Raw genomic sequence first — 8,563 nt, forward strand, 5'->3', positions numbered from 1 at the left:
ACTCTGTGAATATATTAAAATCCATTGATCTGTATACTTTAAAAAGGTGAATTTTATGACGAGTGTTTCAGTGAAGGTTCTTAAAAATTACATGTATGAAGCTTATATATAGCTTATGAATTCAATAAGCTATTCCTTGAGACTATTTAGAGAAGAATGGAGAAATGTAATGAAATTCTGATATCTAGTTTAGGGATCTCAAAATTAAAGGGAATAAAATCTCAAACCTCAAGGTTCAAAAAATAAATGAAAAGGAGAGCCCTAGGAAGGGGAAAATAATATCCTTAGCCCAGGTCATTCTGTGCATGTCATTATTAGCTATTGGTGTGTAATTCATTTTAAACCTTTATTATTTTTAAGTCTAGACATCAGAGTGTAAAAAGCAGATCTACAGCTAGAGGCTTTATTTCTGAGTGAACCACCCATGTAACTGCTACTCAGTTAAAAAATGGAACATTACCAAGACTGCAGAAGTTCTTTTCCCTTTCTCACAAATATTATGCCCTCCTATCCAAAGGAATTACTATCTTGAGTTTTGTGGTACTATCTTCATTTCTTTTTGTGTCTTTAAAATAATTTTACCACCTAGTTTTGCCAACAACCAAGAAAAAAGTTTTATCTTTTAATGGTTATATATGGAACTGATAGTATGCTTTTATATAGGTTTCTTTTTGCAAAGTTTTTAAATATGGGACTTATCCATTTTTGTGTGTGTAGCTCTGGTTCATTCATTTCTGAATAATACTTTATAAAGTATTCATTCTACTCTTAAACTGGAAGAAATGTCATCAATTATTGTAAAAATACTGATGTGAAATACTATGCATTTCATAAACATATGTGCATTTCTGTCGTGTGCTGGGTTCCGTTGCTGGAATTGTAGTCATTGGCTGTACTCTAGTGTGGCAGAGAGTAGAGGTGCTAGGATACCCACTGGATAAATAACTCTCTTTACCTGGTTGCTCAGTGTATTTCTGTGGTGGTTGCATATGATAAGCATTGGCGTGAATCACCAAGATTGACATACCAAGATATACATGGCCATTACCAATGGCTCATCCAAATTCCTCTTCTACAGGTTTTCTTGTCTTTATTTTCCAGGTTTGTACCTTCTGAGCCCCAACCAACCAACTTAACCAGTTACCACTATAAAGAAGACTATATATATGATTTTTGAGTGTTAAAACACCCTTGCATTTCTGGGATGCCCCATTTAGGCATGTTATGTAATCTTTTTAATGTCTTGCTAGACTTGGTGCTAGCATTTTTTTTTAAGGAATTTTGCTTATGAGGGCTATTGGTCTATGGTTTTTTCCCTTTTGTGAGGTCTTCTCTGGATTTGGTATCAGGATAACGGAATGAGTTGGGAAATTTCTCCTCTGTTTGATAAATCTTACGTAGGATTTTATTATTTCTAACTCATTTTCAAAGAAATTTCATTTTTTTCCTAGTGTTTTTCCATTTTCCATTTCATTATTTCTGCTTTGACTTTTATTTCCTTTTACTCTGTGCTTGATTTGCTGCTTCTAGCTTCTTGAGGTGGACTTATTTTAGATATTTCTCTTTTGTAATGGAAGTGCTTAATGCTATAAACTACTTAAGAATTCTTCACCTGCATCCCTTATATTTTGAAGTGTTCTTATTTTTTAGGTTATTTTCTAATATCCCTTTATATTAACTTGGATCCAATAACAATGAATTTTCTCAGCTTTTGTTTTTCTGTGAATATCTTTATTTTTGTCATTATCATTATTTTTGTCACTAGACATATTTTCATATCATACGATAAACTTTTTTGAGTGTACAACTCAGTGTTTGGCAGTTGTAATAAGTTGGGCAATTATCTCCGTAAATAACTTTTACAATATCTTATTATTCAGTATCATTCCTCCAATTCAGTATGCATTCCTTTTAGGTACTTAGTCCATTTTGAATTTATTTTTCTGGATGGTGTTAAGAAAGTGATCCAATTTCATTCTTTTGCATGTAGCTCTCCAGTTTTCCCAACACCAAGTTTGTTGAAGAGACCATCTTTTTCCCATTGTATATTCTTGCCTTCTTTGTTATAGATTAATTGACCATGTAAGCATGGGTTTATTTATGGGCCTCCATTCTGTTTCATTGTTCTGTGCCTATTTTTGTGTCAATACCATACTGTTTTGATTACTGTAGCTTTATAGTATATGTTGAAATCTGGGATTATGATACCTCCAGCTTTGTTGTTCTTTCCAAAGATTGCTTTGGCTGTTTGGGTTCTTTTGTGGTTCCGTACAAATTTTAGGATCATTTGTTCCAGTTGATATTTTGATAGGGATTACAGTAAATCCATAAATTGCTTTAGGTAGTATGGACATTTTAACCATGTTGGCTCTTCCAATCCATAATCATGGAACATCTTTCCATTCATTTGTGTCTTCAATTTCTTTCATCAACATTTTATAGTTCTTAGAGTATAGGTATTTCACCTCCTTGGTTAAGTTTATTCCTTGGTATTATTTTTGGTACAGTTATAAATGGCATTGTTTTCTTAATTTCTCTGTGTTACTTCATTATTAGTGTATAGAAATTCCATAGATTTCTGTATTTTGTATCCTGTGACTTAATTCACTTATTCCAGTTTTTTCTAGAGTCTCTAGGGTTTTTAAATACATATTATCATATCATTTGCAAATAGAAGTTTTACTTCTTCCTTACCAGTTTGGGTGCCTTTTCTTTTTCTCATCTGATTGCTGTGGTGAGGACTTCTAGTACTATATTGAATAAAAGTGGTGAGAGTGGATATCTTTGTCTTGTTCCTAATCTTAGAGGAAAAGCTCCCAGGTTTTCACCATTGAGTATGATGTTAGCTGTGCATTTTTCACACATGGCCTTTATTATGTTGAGGTGTGTGTTTTTTTTTTTTTAATTAGCCAACATATAGTACATCATTAATTTCAGATGTAGTGTTCAATAATTTATCCGTTGCATATAACACCAGTGCTCATCACATCACCCAATTACCCCATCCCCCTCACCCATCTCCCCTACAGCAACCCTCAGTTTCCTTCTACTTTGTAGAGGATTTTTATCATGAATGGACATTGTACTTTATCAAATGCTTTTTCTGAATCTATTGTGATGTTTCTTTTCTCTTGTTAATGTGATGTATCATATTGATTGATTTATGAATATTGAACCACCCTTGCATCCCTGGAATAAATACTACTTGATTGTAGTGAATAATTTTTTTAAATGTATTTTTGGATTTGGTTTGCTAATATTTTGTTGAAGATTTTTGTATCTGTTTATCAGAGATATTGGCTTGTAGTTGTCTTTTTTTTTTTGTAGTGTCTTTGTCTGGTTTTGGTATTAAGGGGTAATGCTGCCCTAATAGAATGAATTTAAAAGGGTTTTTTCTATTTTTTGGCATAGTTTAAATCATTTGAATGTTTGGTAGAATTTACTTGTGAGGCCATCTGGTCCTGGGTTTTGTTTGGTGGGAGATTTTTTTGACTATTGATTCTATTTCATGGCTAGTAACTGGTTCAAATTTATTATTTATTACTAATTCAGTTTTGGAAGATTATGCTTCTAAGAATACATTTCTTCTAGGTTGTCCAATTTGTTGGCATTATATTCTTTTGTATTTCTGTGGTGTAGATAGTTATTTCTCCATTTCTGATTTTGAGTCCCTTATTTTCCCTGGAGTCTGGCTAAAGAATTACCAATTTTGTTTATATTTTCAAAGGACCAGCTCTTGTTTCTTTACCCATTTTTATTCTTGCCATCCTAGTGGATGCGAAAAGCTATCTTTTGATTTTAATTTGCATTTCACTAATGATACTGAGCATCTCTTCATGTGTTTATTAGCCATTTGTATATCTTTGAATAAAAGTTTTCAAAAATTTTCACCATTAAAAATTTTTTTTGTCTCTTTATTGTTGAGTAGTAATTCTGGATACAAGCCCCTTATCCTGTATATGGTTTACAGATACTTTACCCCATTTTCGAGGGTTGTCTTTTCCACTTTGATGTCTGTTTGAAGCACAAATATTTTTAATTTTGATGGAGTCCAGTGTGTATCCATATTTGTGTTGCTTTTGCATTTGCTTTTGGTGTCATACATACTAAATCATTACCTAATCCAAGATGATGAATGATTACAAAATTTTTTCCCTAAGTTTTAGAATCCTGGTTCTTATATTTAGGCCTTTGATCTATTTTGAGCTAATTTTTGTATGTGGAATGAAGTGGGGTCTGACTTCATTTTTTTCTGCAGGTGGATTTCCAGTTTTTACATTACCACTTATTTAAAAGGACTGTTCTTTGTCGACTGAGTTGTTATGGAAACTTTGTCAAAATTACTTGACCCAAAATGAATTTTTGTGTACTCTTAATTATCTTCCATTGATGAATAGGACTAGCCTTTTGCCTGTACTTCACTGTTTTGATTACTATAACTTTGGAATATTTTTGAAATCATTGTGTAATTCTCATATTTTTTTTTTCTCAAAATCGTTTTGGGTCTGTTACATTTCCATATGAATGTGAGGGGGTCACCTTTTAAATTTCTACAGAAAACCCAGCTGGATTTTATAGCAATTGGTTGAATCTGTAGACTAATTTGGGGAGAGTTGCTATCTTAATATTGAATCTTCCAATCCACAAATAGAGAATATCTGTTTGTTGATCTTTATTTTTTTTTATTTTTATTTTTTATGTCCCTCTAGTTTCAGTTTTTCTTTTTTTTTTAAATTTTTTTATTCTTGTTTGTTGATCTTTAATTTCCCTCCACAGTGTTTGTAATTTTTAGTGCACAATTCTTGAAACACTTATTCTGTTTCTAAATATTTTCTTTGTTGCTATTATGAAAGATACTTATTTCATTCTCTAATTGTTAACTGTTGATCTATTGGAATACAATTGATTTTTGAATTTTGACCTTGTGTTTTGTAACCTTTCTGTACTTATTCATTCATTCTAATTTGTGCGTGTATGTGTATGTTTCTTTGGATTTGTTGCATACAGAATGTCCTATGCAAATAAAATTTAAGTCTTCCCTTTATTTGGATCCTCTTTTTTTTTCTTTTCTTGCCAGATTGCTGTAGTTAGAATCTACAGTATAATGTTGAAAAGAAATGGTGGGAGCCAGGTATCCATGGTCTTGTCTGTATTAGGGGGAAAGGCCTTCTTAGACCATTAAGTATGATGTTTGTGGTTTTGTGTTAACATTTAATAAGGTTGAAGTTTTTCTCTAGTCTAAATTTGAGAGTTTTTATCATTAATAGATACCTACTTATTTCTCTTGGTTATGTATCGCTTTTACCTGTTTCCCTGTTTTTTTTTTTACTATTATGTAGAAGACAATATGGATATATGTTGTAGTAGTTTTGGGTTATGTTATCTTCCTCTTAAGATTTTAAATTTTTGTTCTGGTAGGTGGTTAAGTTACTAATGGATCACTTGGCTTTTACCCATCTAGTTTAAGGGAAGGTCTATTTAATTTTGTTTTCATGCTTTATTCTTGATCCTTCTTTGGATAACTTTTCTGGGGTCTCAACTGAATGCCCAGGTTGTTTTCCAGGGTGCTTTATATTCTGGCTTGGCCCAAACTGCAAAGTCTCCCAAGCACCTTGTTACTTCCAGAAACTCTACTCAGTTTTCATTCTCTTAACACAGAAACACTAACTATAGAGTCTTCACCCTGTAAATTTGCAGCCTAGGAGTTGCTAAGGACCTGAGGAGTTACCATGCAAACCTTTGGGGTTCATTCTCTGTGGCTGTAACTGTGGCGCCCAGATCCCAGCTACCATAAATAGCCTTAAACCTTGATTTCTGCATCCTTAATTGAGTAAAACTGCTCTGTGCTTGGCCTCCCTTCGTGCACTGTGGTTCAAATTATTTACTTAGGGAGAGAACCTGGATGAATATAGACATTCTTCCATGTATGTCTCCTTTCTTAAGGATTACAGCCCTTCATGAGTGCTGTCCAATGTCTGCAAACAATTCTATATATTGTTTTGTGTCCTGTTTGTAATAGGGCAAGTCTAATATCAGTCTTATAAGCCAAGACAAGAATTCTCTAGTTTTCATTAACTTACACCATTCAATAAGGAAGCACTTGAAGGTAATACAATCACTTGGATTCTGGGCATATTGTTCTCTGACCTCTTGTTTTAATTTCTACTCTCTTTCTCCAGTATAAGCTGGATCAAGCACCTCAGCCCCTATACATAATTCTTCTTTACCTATTTCCTCAGTGGATGAGGAACCCAAAGTGGCATTTTTTCCAAGTTATTTTTTCCCCAACTTATTTTTTCCCCATTTTATCTTAATAGGGTTTTGAGGGGCAGCAAAAACACATGTGCAAACATTATTTCTCCCTCCTGTCACTACGCATATTACCGGTTGCACTTTGGTTTTCATCATTTATTTCTTGATAAACTGGCATAGAAGATTTTAGTTTTCAGAAATGGCTACAACACTGTCCCGTTCCCTTTCCAAGGAGTACAGAGAAGTGGTGCTTCTTGACTTGTGTGATTAGGTTGTACAAGGTTGTGTAACTAACTTGTTCACTAGAATTGTCCTGCTTAATGATGAGTTGCCATGTAAGTAGTCCAGTGACCTTAAGGTTTCCATGCTCTGAGGAAACTCAAGCCATGTGGAAAGGTTCTGTTTAGGCTCTTTTCTTGTTAATTCCAGTGTATTACCACTTGCATATCCCTAGTTAAGGCCCAGGCATTGTGGAACAGAGATAAGCCAACTCTGCTGTGTTTTGTCCCAATTTCTGTCTCATAGAATCTGTGACATAATATTTTTATCACTGGGCTTTAGAATAAGTTGTTATATAGAAATAATAACTGGAACAAACTTTGGTACCAGACGTGAGATGCTGCCATAACTTTTGGACTGAATTGTGGGCAGAAACTGGAAGGCCCTTGAAGAGAGGAAACTGACAAGCCTCAAGGAGGCTGTCAATGAGGGCCTTAAGGAAGTTGAGGAAAATGTTGAAAGCTGGGGGAAAGGAGACTGGAGATCTTTGTTATATATAATAAAAGAATATCTAGTAAAATTGCTACTGCCACAATATGGAAAAAATGAAAATGTACCTAATGAATGGAGAATTTAGTCTGAAGGCTTTCCAAGCAATTACTGTATGCCTCCTGATTCTTTGTTTCGAATGAGAGTGCCTATAGAAGTTACTCTATGCTTGCCCCACAGTGATATGTTGGATGTGTGTGGGCTAACATGCCACTTTGTTTCATAGGTCTTCAGATCAAGAGGAACTGTACTTGAGGAACAACTACTGGGGAGCCTAATCTACACTTGGACCTGATTTAGATGATGAGGTCTGAGACTATTCTGATGCCATCATGGATTGAGACTTTGGAGGTCTTGCAGGGAAGGGTGTAGTGAATTCTGCATATGGGAATGACATGAATTGGGGCCAGAGGGCATACTGTGTTATACATTATTATCCAAAGATTGTCACAGTAATATTTAAGCTTTCATCCACTGTGACTTTGCTAGTCCTGCTCAAGAAAGGGAGGGAGTAAAATTACCCTTCTCTTGGAAGTGGGTAGGCTTATGAGTGCTTTGACCAAAGCATAGAGTAGAAGTCCTACCATGTGATCTTACAAGGCTAGTTCAAAAACAGTGATGTAGCTTTCACCTTATTTTCTGGAACACTTGTACCTGGTGCCTTGGACCATCATGCAAGAAATCCAGATACCACATCCAGGTTGTGAGGAAGCCCAAGCCACATGGGGAGGCCATGTGTAAGGAGTCCTGTCAACAGTTCCAGACCCCACGCATTTGAGTTTTCCTTGCTGAAGCCATGGGTATTGATTGTACAGAAACAAGCCAACTCCATCATGTTCATCATATACAAATTCATAAACTACAGGGTCCATAAACTTAATAAAATAGTTGTTTTATACTAAGCCTTGAGGTAGTAAGTAGAACAGCTGGAAAACTTCTAAACCACTTATAAAGAATCATTAGACATTTTGGTGTATAGTAAGAGTAAAAAGGCCTGGTAGAGTAAAGTATGAGTTTCAGTGAAAAAGTATGACATGTTTTATCTGCCTAATGGCTTACTTATTCATTTATTTGGTTTGGGATATTAAATTCTGTGGCTATATGCATTCTAGAGAGTTGATGTGCCACTATGCATTAGTTTGTACTAGTTTATTTGTAAACATTCCATTTACTTTGCATTTTGTTCTACTTGATTAAAAACCCAATAAATGTTTCCTTCAGTTTGCCTCCGTGTTTTACACATAGTTGTGAAATAAATACATACTAATTGAGTATTTTGTCAACTTCTGAGGGCATTATTCATGAGTTTTTAAAAAAAAAAGTGAATGACTTCTAGGTGATTTAGGAAATAGGTAATTATGTATTAGTGTTAACTTCTTTATTAATAAGGGTTAGTCTGTCTTAAGGAACTTCATTCCATGGTATACATACATATATAATTTGATTATTTTTATGAGGTAAAGATTATAGATAAAAAGCAAGTTTTTCTAGAGGTTAAGAAAATGTTTCTATAATTTTTGGAGGGTTTTCCTGCCATCTAGTG

Source organism: Mirounga angustirostris, unplaced genomic scaffold, assembly GCF_029215605.1.
Source record: "Mirounga angustirostris isolate CCGP_5_RB_7025 unplaced genomic scaffold, mMirAng1.0.hap1 SCAF_10, whole genome shotgun sequence".
Taxonomy (NCBI): domain Eukaryota; kingdom Metazoa; phylum Chordata; class Mammalia; order Carnivora; family Phocidae; genus Mirounga; species Mirounga angustirostris.